This window comes from Ambystoma mexicanum, chromosome 13 (assembly GCF_040938575.1).
Source record: "Ambystoma mexicanum isolate Mex_15411 chromosome 13, UKY_AmexF1_1, whole genome shotgun sequence".
Taxonomy (NCBI): domain Eukaryota; kingdom Metazoa; phylum Chordata; class Amphibia; order Caudata; family Ambystomatidae; genus Ambystoma; species Ambystoma mexicanum.
The window spans coordinates 246,527,017-246,540,190 of record NC_090938.1 but is presented as its reverse complement, the minus strand read 5'-3'; positions in this window follow the sequence as shown (position 1 = coordinate 246,540,190).

Genomic DNA, 13,174 nt, shown 5'->3' with positions numbered 1-13,174 from the left:
TATTTGGTATGCGTGGTTGGTATGCGTGGTTGGTGGTATTTTGGTGAGCATAATTCCCTTGTTTTATTTGTGGCCCCAATGTCCAGAATCCCTTATCTTTGCTTAGATTTTTCGTGTAATCACTAGAGAGACCTCAGACCTACATTTCAGGAATACCACATTTTCAGTGTTAGTGTTAGTGTGCCACCATGGGCGATCTCACTGACTTATTTACGACAGAGAGCTATATGTGGTAATTTTGTGGTAATTTCAACTACCTTATATACGGTAGGGAACTATGTCCAGAGAGTCCCTCTTCCCGTTGGCTCATGTACCTCCAACGAGCTATGTTACAAACAGTCATTCACAACTGTCCATACTGAATATGGTCATGCACACATCTGTCTTAAAATGACAATTGCACTGTTTAAAAATCTCCCCTCATCATCAGCACTGTATTGGTAAATATAAAATACACCATCCGTCTGCTTTCAAATATTTTTCTGTATTATAAAAGTTGCATTTAAACACGATCTCACTCTTTACAGAAATAAATAAAATAGCACAGTAACAGTATTGTCTGTGATACACTGAAAAGAGAGTGGCGGAGAAAAGAACTCGATTTGCAACATTAACATGTGATTAAGGCACCGGAATCTCCTTTCCTACTCTGACTGAATATTCTCGTACACACTCAGCTCCCACACTTATGTAATTACCTTATCTGTTCAGCCCGAGTTTTCTTCAGCTGTTCTCTTTCTGAATGTGACTCCCTTGAAGATTAACCCCAGTGAAAAGGAGCGCCTTTCCTTCTCAAACCGGGGTCATTGCCTGGAACTCTCATCTTTTTCAGCAGAAATGCTCCAACCAGGAAAAAACGGGTCCTTCTCCTAGCTCCCCAAATCTCCACTGTCCCGTCTCTCTCCTCAAACTCCCCCCAGCAAAACCCTAATCACTGCCTCTAGCATGATACTTGCTATGACGCTGCTCCAATCAGAATCAATCATGCCATCTCCTCCCTCTCTACACAATGGCTCATTTTTATAGTAATACTTTGTAACCAACTGATTTCCTGTTCTTTCAAGCGCTTTTGCTTCCTGTAGTTATGTGGACAGAGCAGCAGAGAAAACGAGAAAAAAAATGAATGTGCGTTTAAAAGTTCACTTTCAGAGTAGGCCTATTTCTGCAGTGGAGACACATTTTTATTAGTGGGTTATGTTAAATTCAATTTTTATTAGTCAGGTTATTTATGAGTAATGTTAGTTATCAATTTTCAAATGTGTCTCTTGCACCATAGGCATTTCAGGTGAAAAATAGTGTGCATTTTTGAATGTGCACATGTGCTTTTAACTGTAAAAATAGATTTGCATCTTATATGTTAAAATCATTTTTGACTGAATAGCCTGTCTTTCCTTGTTAATCTGTTAACACATATAGCAATGCACCGCACCCTTGTGGTGGTGCTGCATAAAAAAATTGCTACCTGTGCAGTAGTGCTGTACTCTGTGCTGTAACATGTCAAATATCCTAACATACCCTCCTTTTGTTTTTAGAACTTGGCTACAATCCAAGCCAATTCCTAAAAACAACTTGTTCTTTCTTTTTCTTTTAAAATGCATGTGTATTGGGATATCTTTCTCTTCCTGACGTAGCTAGTAAAATCAGTAACATTTTCATTTTTACTGATAGCACAATCAACCATCCACCCATGATCAGCACCAGGATAGCCAAACCCACTATTGAGCGTTCCCCCCAGGTTCCCCAATTAAATCTTTCCACTTCTATTATCCCCAGATTACTAATTGTAATATTGTTTTTTCTCAAATTCATTTTTATAACATATCTTTCTTTGTGATTCAATAAATATTCCACATCCGGGTCTATTGGAAAAGTATCCCTCTGAAAAAAATCGATATTTTCCACTTGGCTTTCCCAAACATCATTTGTTACATGAAACAATGTTAACCCCCCAATTGACACAATTGTATCCTTTGGAACCTGTAAATAAAAAACATTATATTTCACCTGTTTAACCACGTATGTTCCATGGTTTAAATGTACTACCGTCATGTTCTTTAAACAGGTGCTGATCAACCATTTACCTCTGACCATCTTAGCCTGTGCCATTTCTTCACTCCCCATATTGCTAATAATCACTTCACATCCCTCTGATATGCTTGGGTCAGATTTCAAACCACTAATAGCATCTGTGGCATCAGGAACAAACGGTTTACCTGGACACATATAATTTTGTTCTTTAAATTTTACACATGTTTCCAGGCTTGGTATTAAATAAACTTCAGGTTCCCATGACTGAAATGCCACCACTTCTGGAGTCTTAATCTTAATAAATGTGTCCTCTTGCCAAAATCCCACGTTGTGTACCCACTTCGTTTGATAAATAAGTTCAGGGGCTACATATGGGATGCATAGCAAAAATCCGATCTCTAGTCTTTCCAAGTCCACATATAACGGCATTGCATTACCCATTTCGAATGCAATTTTTACCTGTATTATATCAATCTCCCTCCTGGTCAATCTTTCTATCATTTGACGAATAATATCCTGCGAAACAAAATACAAGGGGATATGTCCTTGAATCAATTGTGAAACTGCAGTTTGAACTTCTCTCATATAATTCGTTAATAGTCTATCAACAGGACTCATTATGTTCAATATTTCATTTAAAGTTCTGTCATGCTTAAGTATTATTTTAGTCGCCCGTTGCATTACATCCGCTTGTTCATTTAGAATGATTGCAGTTTCATTTATGAACCTTACTTGTTCATCCAGTCCCCCTCTAATTCCATCTAATGTTTTTTGTATTATTTCTAGGTCAATACTCAGTTGTTGCGCTTTAGTACTCAGTGTTCCTACCGAAATAGAATTGGCTGTTGATATTGTGGTACCTATTATGGCTCCAACTATAGACATTACCATTGATATCGCGAGCATCACCGCACCTCTCTTTCCTCTCTTCTTCTTAATGTCTGCTGAATTCACGAATGTTTTTTCCAATTGCATTAATATATCTCTTATTGACTGCTTAGTGTCCTCTTTTCTTATTTCCAGCCACTCTTTAGTCTGTTCAATCTTAATTCCGGTATTGTTCAAGTGTTTTTCAATCAAAATCTCAGGATTCAATGGTATGTATATATTTTGGAAAATCATCCTTCTATCACTCATGATGAATCCTGGTGCCTCTTCTACCGCGATACCAGATGCTGGTCCAGGTTCAATGACAACCTGTGCTTCTGAATTCTTGAAGATCCCTCCAAATATCATCATCATTAACCATATCATCGGTATCATCTTCAATGCTGATCGCTTTGCAGCCTTGGTCTTCACCCCTCTTTGGGGCTTTCCCGGAATCCGTCCACGTGGGCTCCGGGACTCCATCATCTCCCGTGGGCTCTGATCCCGGAACCTCCGACCAAATAATGTTAATTTTCTAAATCAAATAGAAAATAAACAAATTAAGTACATAGCACCATACTAACTTCACCCTTTTGCCAAAAATAAAACATGCTTGGTAAAAATATTTCGTTTTTTTTTTTTTGTTTTCTGAAATTAAACACAAGTTAAAAGAAAACAAGCACATATAAAACAGCATTCAATATTTAATACATTTTCTCTCTGCACACCATCCATGAACTTCCATTATATATTTATTTATTTATTTATTTATTTTATATTATATATTTTTACATATATTACAGTGCTTATGTGCCATTATAACAATCAACTTTTTAACTTCTTTGTCACTGCCTCCTGATTGCACCCATTTATTTTCTCTTTTTGTGTTCAAGGGACTTTATCTGTTTCTACATGCTCAAGCTGCCTGATCTCATGTCTGGGATGGCATGGTTTGATTTGATTTACATGGACAAACTGCTCTATTGCTGTTTCACCTTCATTTTTCAAAATTTTATAAACTACAGGAGAGACCTTATCTATAATTCGAAATGGCCCCTGCCAGGCTGCTAGAAATTTAGAATTTTTCTGTTTACTTTTTCCAAAATGAAACTTGTACACCTGATCCCCTACACTGTATTCCTTTACTGATGTCTTTTTGTCATAATAAGATTTTTCACTGTCAGCAGCTCTTTCCAGATTTCTCTGCACAAAAGCAAATGCATGTTGCAAATGCCTCCTCAGTTCATCAATATATTCATGAACTGTGGATGCACTCACAAGTGTCTGCTCCTGTGTTCTATATAGTAGGTGTTGTGGTAACACCATTTTCCTACCTGTCAAGACCTCATGGGGGCTAACACCTGTTGCTTTGGCAGGAGTTGACCTGATTGCCATCAAAACCAACGGTAAACGTAAATCCCAGCTGGAACCTGCTTCTGCCACAAATTTCTTTAAAATATCCACAACAGACCTATTGCTTCTTTCAACTGTACCTGAAGACGCTGCCCGATATGCAATATGTAGTTTCCTTTTCACACCTAGTATTTGCCATACCTTACTCATTAGAGTACTTGTGAAATGACTTCCTCTGTCTGACTCAATTCTTTGTGGCAACCCAAACCTTGAGAACACATGGTTCACCAGCAACGTGGCTGCTGTTTGCGCACTACAATCTGGTGCAGGAATGCATTCAATCCACTTCGACATCAAACATACCACACTCAAAATATAACGGTGTCCCCTGCTCGACCTTTTTAAAGGACCTACATAGTCTATTTGCAAATCTGACCATGGGAGAGTTAGGCCTCTTTTCATCAATGGTGCTCTATGCATTGGTGAAGCAGGTTTAAATTGGGCGCATACTAGACATCCTCTAGTATATAATTCCACATCTTGGGACATATGTGGCCAGTAAGCATAATCTTTTAGTATTTCTAATGTTTTTTGTGAACCTCTATGGCCTGCAGTTATGGCATCATGTGCATGGTGTAGCATTAGTCCTCTGAATGAAAGGGGTACTACCCACTGTATTTGTCCTGTTATGGACTCTCTAATCATGAGTCCATCCTGTAATCTAATTCGTGTTTTGTTCTTTAATAGCACCCTCAACTCTTCTTTTCCCATACAATCATTTTCTGTTAAAGGATTTTGTTCGGGATCTATCAAATGATTATAATAGATTCCCAAAATTTGATCATTCTTTTGTGCCTCAATCAAATCTTGGTCTGGCGTGTCATGACTCCACTGCACCACCTGTTGATCTACCTCCTTTGGTGCTTTAGAACGTGTGACTGTATCAATTTGTATTTCACCCATTAAATAATCGATAGGTAGCAATTCTCCCATCACAGCCCCAATCTTAGCCAGGTGGTCTGCCTTATCATTTCCCTCCTTATCCTCTCCTGGTGTTTTTAAATGCCCACGAATTTTTCTCCAGTATATTGTTAACTTATTCTCTGACACCAATTTGTCTATGGCTTGTATCATTTTTCCATGCTTAAGTGGCTTTTTGTTATATGTAACCATGCCTCTTGCTTTCCAACCAGGCAAATACTCCACAAAGCTATTCCGTGCGTAGTCAGAATCAGTCACCAGGACAATTTCACTGAACTTTTTATCAACTGCAGTAGCAATTGCTTTATAAATGGCTGCCAATTCCGCCACCTGACTGCTCCTATCTCCAATCCTCATCCCTATACTGGGGACACCTTCACATTTCAACCAGACATTTCCTATTCCTGCCACTAACTGTTTATTACTGTCATTTTCAATGTGAAAAGCACAACCATCCACATATACAGTTGGCAAATCCTTGCATGTTTTTTCATCAAAAGCTTTGTGTGGTGATTGTTCAAATTCCTGCAAACTAGTTTCTACTTCCATTTCATTTGGTATTTGTTCAGCTGCACAGTCATGTAAGTCAGCTAACCCTTGAGCAATTGGGTTCTTTTTATTTTGTCCATATCTCACTTCTACGGGAAAACCTTGTAATGCCAGCGTCCATGAAGTGATTCTGGATTGCGCTAGATTACCTGATCTAATTCTTTTACTCTCTAAAAATTGCAAAGGTTGATGATTTGTTTCAATAATTACCTTTTCTCCCTGAACAATGGGGCGGAAATGTTGTAGCGCCCACACAGTGGTTAATAGGGCCTTTTCACATTCATTAAATTTCATTTCAACTTGGGAAAATGCCTTACTTGCATATGCAATGGTTTTGTGATTCAAATCGTGTTTTTGTGATAACACTGCTGACATGCAATGTTCAGAAAAACCTATTTCTATAAAGAAATCCCTGTCCTTTATGGGGTATGCTAAACATGGTGCCTTTACAAGACATTCCTTTAATTTAGCCACTGCATCAGACTGCCCTTTTTCCCATTTCCAGGGAGTATTCAGTTTAAGCAGTTTAGTCAATGGTTGAGTGATTTCTGCATAATTTTCAATGAACTTTCTGTTATAGCCTGTCATCTCTAATAAAATTTTTACTCCTTTCACATTTTTAGGATCTTTTAATCTTTGTATGGCCTCTATTTTCTTCTTTTGTGGATTTAGCCCATGTTCAGTCACTTCATGCCCTAGAAAGTTCACTTTTTTCTTGCACCATTGTGCTTTTTGCAAAGATACTTTGGCGCCTGCTTTCTGCAATTGGCCAAGTACATGTCTTATTTCATGAAAATGGCTTTTCAGGCTTTCATTTTTTATCAGGACATCGTCCACATAAACTATTGTTCCTCTTTCCGCTGCATCCGGCATGGCCTTTTTCAAAAATATGCCAAATTCACTCCCACTATTGATGTACCCGAATGGAGCTCTAAGCCAGGCATATTGAGTCCTGTCAAATGTAAAGGAAAATAAATGTTGTATCTCCTCTGCCAATGGCACGCACCAATATCCAGAGGTGAGATCTAATGTGGTAAATACATTTGAACCATGTACCTGAGCTAGGCCCTGATCAATGAATGGCAGTGGCCAACTAGATACTGGTACTCTTTTATTTAACTCTCTCAAGTCTGCACACAGCCGCCATTTACCATTTGGCTTTAACACACCTAAAATAGGTGTATGGATGTGCTATGAATGGGCCTGATGATTCCCCGAGATTCCAAATTTTGAATAATCTCTGCCAATGATTCTAAACATGCCAGCGGTAGTCTATACTGGCGTACAAACACTGGATTTCTGCTACACCCTTCTGGTAGTGTGGCCACATGTAAATCAGTTAAACCACAATCATAAGCATCTTTTGCAAATACATCCTTAAACTTCATAAATATCTCCCTCAGATTGTCCCTCTCTTCATTGCTTTCACATGCATCCGCTAAGGAGATCTGCTCTTCTACCATTTTGGAAAATTCTGGAAAATCTTCTGGTAAGGGAATCTCGGCGCTTTCCTCTAACTGTGTGGCTGTGCTTTTTGTAAAGCTGCCACTTTTAAATATTTTGGCATATCAGCTTCCACTTCAATGGGCTGATTTTCTGTTTCATTTTCATTTAAATTAAATATTATGCAATCCTCTTGATGGCAGCACACTGTCTCATTTGAATCATAAGGATACACAGAATGAATTTTAAATATTCCTTTGGGCTGAGAGTCCAGGTGTTCTGGTAACTCACCCTTGGCATCTACATACTTTTCAGGAATATTTCCAATCACCATGTTATTTAAATCTGCCGTATAATGTGATTTTTGTATGGCCATTCCTAATGGGGAGTTTTCCTCTAAATGAATATCCTGACAACATTCATTATTTACCATAATTTTTACAGATCCTTTACCAATATCTACCAATGGAATGTATTCATAATCTAGGCCTTGCTGTTTTATGGATTCTTTCAGGCATACAAATGCATCAGAGCCTTTCATCTGCTGTCCATTTTTGCATTTCAGTGTTATTGCAAACTGTTTTGTAAATGCAGGAATAATAGTATCTTTCCTCATTTGTAATTCGATTGCATAAACAACCAGTTGTGCACAATGATAAGCCCTTCTTTTGTCTTCAAATTCAGGTGCCGGACCACCTAGGCGTGACCATATTTTTTGATTAAGGAAATCTAACACCATACACATTCTGTGCATGATGTCATTTCCCACGTAAAATTCATTTTGTGCTCCACTCACTATCCATACATTATGGTAAATTGTTTTCTGCCCAATGCTAATTTTAAGCATGCATCTGCCTGCAATTCGGTTTTCAAAGTCTGGACTGTCCAAGCCAGAAACATATTGGTTTTTAATCCTAAATCTCGGGATTTCTTCCCTTTCCATTATTTTTTGCAACAATTTCTCAATAATGAAACTCCTTTCATGTTCAAGCGCTAAAGTGGCTTTTATTGTTCTAAAATAGTCATTTATACCAACATGAACCCATGGTTGCTCATCTCCCATGTGTATTTCTGCCAGAGCGGTAATGTGTTTTTCTGAATCTGTTTTAGGAGCAATATTCTGTTTGTATGTTTTCTCTTTTAAATAAAAACGTAATGTGTGCTCATCTATGGCAGTCTGCCAATTTTTCCTTGGGTCCAAGTATATTTGTACAGGTAGTTTTTCATTGTCGCTCTGCATTTTGTCTTGACACATTAATATAACAGTGACACTAGGTATGCAGCTATTCTGGAGATATACCTCCACAGCATCATTTGTTTTGGCAACGGTGTGACATTCATTTATATTGCTGTTTTGTGATTTTAGTTTCTTAGGCCTCAATGGTTTTTTGGTTAAGGACCACAGCACTCCATTGACCCCATCTATTAGAGGAGACAATCTTTTCAGACAAATAGATGTGATCAATACCTCTTGTTTCATTCCGTGCTTTCCTATTTTTATGTCAACCTCAGTTACACCTATGATGGGCACCTCCTCCCCATTAAAGTTATGCACTGGGCCTTGATTTTCCTTCTCTGTGATCTGACTCTGTGGGGTTCTCCCTTCATTGATACTCTTTACCAGCTCCTTGGACATAATTGTGGCCTGTGCACCAGTGTCAATCATAGCAAAGGTGTGGCATTTTTCTTCTACAGTGATGGGTGCATAATATCTGTCCTCAACTTCCTCTAATACACATAAGAAATGTGAATTCTTACTGATTTCAGGGCTCACCTTTCTCAGGTCTTTCTCACTTTTGGCTAAACACATTGGTAAATGGAAAGACATTTTTCCCTCCTTTTTACCCATTTCTGCGCGAGAGATTTTATTCATTTCTCCATGATCAGAGGTTTTTTGGAGTGTGGCCACTGTTCGCCCATCCATCTGGGTAACATCAGAGACCACATTACAATCCTCCAACTGAACATGTGTAACAACATCATTCAGCAATTTGTCATTTTTTAATTCTGTGCATTTGTGATCATTTAGTGTGATACCAGCCCTTTCAGCCTCTTCAAAAATATGTGGCTCAAAGAATTCTTCAGGTGATTGACTTGTACCCTCCTTGTGAGTATTTCCTTTTTCTGTCTGTGTTTGGTCATTGTTTTGCTTGCCCAGGGAAGGAGCTATAGCATCCCCACTTACTCCCTGTTCACTGGTATTCCCCATGCATGAGTCATTTTTCTTAAATCGGTCCCTTTGTTCTTTTGAAATTCCTAATGTTTCTTTTTCATTTGTGCAAATCTTTACTGTTTTATTTAGCTCCAGGTTAAACCGTACCTCTTTTCTAGAAGTATTTGCGCTTTCTGTCACAAGTTAATTTACTGGCACTTTCATTTTTAATCCATTAGGCATCTCAGAGTCGTTATGCAAAATTATATCAGAGCAATCTGTCATTTTGGCACTGCAGTTATCATGAGTACTTAGTCACTTTTCGGAATCCCCCCGGTCAATGCTATGGCCATCAGCCCCCTCTTTGGAAGGTTGTTTTTGCGCTGTACAGAGCTTTCCTATTTGCTCAGCTAACATTTTCACTTGGGCCTCAAGGCATTGGAACCTTTCCATCTCTCTAGGATCCTCTTTCTGTGGCCTAGGTCGATATTGGTTGTTTTCCCCCTGATTGGATCTATTCTGATACCTCTCAGGTGATTGATGTCGGTTGGGATGGTTTCTGAACTCTTGATTCATTTGTGGAGGGGAGCGGGTTGCACCCATCCTTTGATTATAGTCCCCTGGTGGGGAATCATTGTACTGGCGTGGATTGTAGTTCACGTTTTGCCTCATGTCCTGTCTCTCAGATTGTGGGTACTGGCCCCTAGGTTGATTTCCATTATCAGTAAATCGATCCACATATCGGGGCCTATCCTGATTACCATATATCATGGTGCTGGGATCAAATCTGCTCTGTGTCCCCAATGACTGGTAGGGACCATCATTTCTTTGATCTTGATTTTGTCTCTGGTTATTGGTCATACCTGCCATATCAGGCCGGTATCCTACCCGGGGTCTGTCCCCTAAATACCTAGGGCTGATGTAGCTCTCTATATTACTAGGATCATGTGATTGGAACATTGGTCCAGGAAATGGCGATCTTTGTTGATTACCCCTTTGTTCAGGTGTCACATTATTTTTACCTTGGCTTTGAGCAGACTCAAGGGACATTTTGGCTGACCTGATTTCCATTACTGTGGCTGAGGGTTCTTTAGATTTAGGTCTAGTATCTTTCATTTTATCACTTTCTCTTCCCTGACAATAGAGTACCTCATATAGTTTTGTGCTTTGATGTACAATCCATTCAAGGGACTTGTCACGGTCAAATTCATGGACCAATTGGGATATGATGTCTTTCTGTAGCCCATAGAAGAATGCAGTTTTAAACTCATTGGAATTTGAGTCAAAAGATACATCAAAGCGAGAAAATGCTCTTTTTAAGTCTTGTAAAAATTGGCGAGGGGATATATTAGGTCCAGCAGTAATTGTGTAAGCCACTTTCTTTGCCTCCTGCAATGACTGAAAAGGAGAAAAATGACGCCTAATTTCTTTTTCAAACTCCAGCCATGTCATATTCTGCTGTTCATTTAATCCCCTTATGATGCTGGCCGTCGGGGCATCTAAAGTTAAATGAAAATATTGTCTGTACTGTTCCTTAGGTATCTGGAGTGCTTTAAAAATGTCATGCACCGCTTCTAAGTGATCCTCAATGCAGCATTCACCTCCCTTTTTAAATGGTTTGATCAGGGCTTTAATGGATTTCATTATTTTTATGGGGCTACTTGTTGCAATGCATGGAATTGCACTATTTTGTGATTCAATCCTGTTTTCAGGTGTATGAGATTGGTGGCTGCCCCCAATGGGAGTATCAAATCCCCCAAGGGCGCTGCAACCAAGTTCAGTCACCGGCCCAGTCACTGGAGCACTAGCTCTTTGGGCAGAGCTAGAATTCACCTCCACTCCATTGAATGTGGTACCCTGCCGCCTCTCCTGGGACCTGGGAATGCACATTTGCTGTTCTAAGTCCTTACACTTTTTAAGGAGTCTGTTGGCTTCATCTTGCAAATAGTTGTTTTCACCATTCATCTTATTAATCACCTCCTGCATGTCGCACATTTGCATTTGGCATTCATTGAACTCTTTATTTCTCTTGTCTCTTTCTTGAATCATTTTAATCATTTCTTGTTCTGCACTCTGGAGATCACCTTCTTTTTCACAATGTTCTTTTTGTAAAATCTGCATTTCTGAAACAACCTCATCTTTATCCTGCCTAATGTGATCCACTAAGGCTTTTAAGTGTGCCAATTCTTGCTCACTATCTTCAAATTGTTTCTTGCTTTTGGATAACTGAGTATCAAAGTCTCTGCATTTTAATTGCATGTCTTTTTGGCATACATCCAATTCTGCTCTCAACATTTCCTGATTTTTACTTGCCCCCTCTAATTCAGTCTTTAACCTGTTAATTAGCTGAGTATCATTCTCTTGCATTCGCAGGGACTTGTTTAAAATAAACCATATTTTGCTGCATAGCCGTATTAAACAGTCTTTCTCTGCACTTTTATCGGCTGCATTCAATAATCTTGTAAGGCAGACCTGAATTATGCTGCCTTCTGCAAAAATATTGTCTAGTTTTTCTTTCTGCACCTCACCCTGAATGCGGTTACTCCATTCTAACGTGCTATTCGACGACCAATTCCCATGTGCAAACAACTTTGCCTCGAAATATTGCACTAGATCTGAGAATGTGGTTTCCCTTTGTGACATTCTGAAATTCGTTTTTAGTGGCACACTGCTATTATAAAATGGGTTCCCTTTAATGTGCAAATGGCAGTGTGAGACACGCTTGCCACGCCCAGTAGGTACTCTATGATCACTTTCCCGGCCTGCAACGCACCATAAATATGTTGGGTATTTTGTGGAGATTCGGGGCCTGACGGTATTTTATTACCGCCGAAAAATAACTTAGCAATAATCACTCCTTGTATTCAGATTGGGCCATGTGCAACAATAATACAGTGGACATGCATTATTTCAGCACCCAGACGTGCATATTTGGTATGCGTGGTTGGTATGCGTGGTTGGTGGTATTTTGGTGAGCATAATTCCCTTGTTTTATTTGTGGCCCCAATGTCCAGAATCCCTTATCTTTGCTTAGATTTTTCGTGTAATCACTAGAGAGACCTCAGACCTACATTTCAGGAATACCACATTTTCAGTGTTAGTGTGCCACCATGGGCGATCTCACTGACTCATTTACGACAGAGAGCTATATGTGGTAATTTTGTGGTAATTTCCACTACCTTATATACGGTAGGGAACTATGTCCAGAGAGTCCCTCTTCCCGTTGGCTCATGTACCTCCAACGAGCTATGCTACAAACAGTCATTTACAACTGTCCATACTGAATATGGTCATGCACACATCTGTCTTAAAATGACAATTGCACTGTTTAAAAATCTCCCCTCATCATCAGCACTGTATTGGTAAATATAAAATACACCACCCGTCTGCTTTCAAATATTTTTCTGTATTATAAAAGTTGCATTTAAACACGATCTCACTCTTTACAGAAATAAATAAAATAGCACAGTAACAGCATTGTCTGTGATACACTGAAAAGAGAGTGGCGGAGAAAAGAACTCGATTTGCAACATTAACATGTGATTAAGGCACCGGAATCTCCTTTCCTACTCTGACTGAATATTCTCGTACACACTCAGCCCCCACACTTCTGTAATTACCTTATCTGTTCAGCCCGAGTTTTCTTCAGCTGTTCTCTTTCTGAATGTGGCTCCCTTGAAGATTAACCCCAGTGAAAAGGAGCGCCTTTCCTTCTCAAACCAGGGTCATTGCTTGGAACTCTCAGCTTTTTCAGCAGAAATGCTCCAACCAGGAAAAAATCGGGTCCTTCTCCTAGCTCTC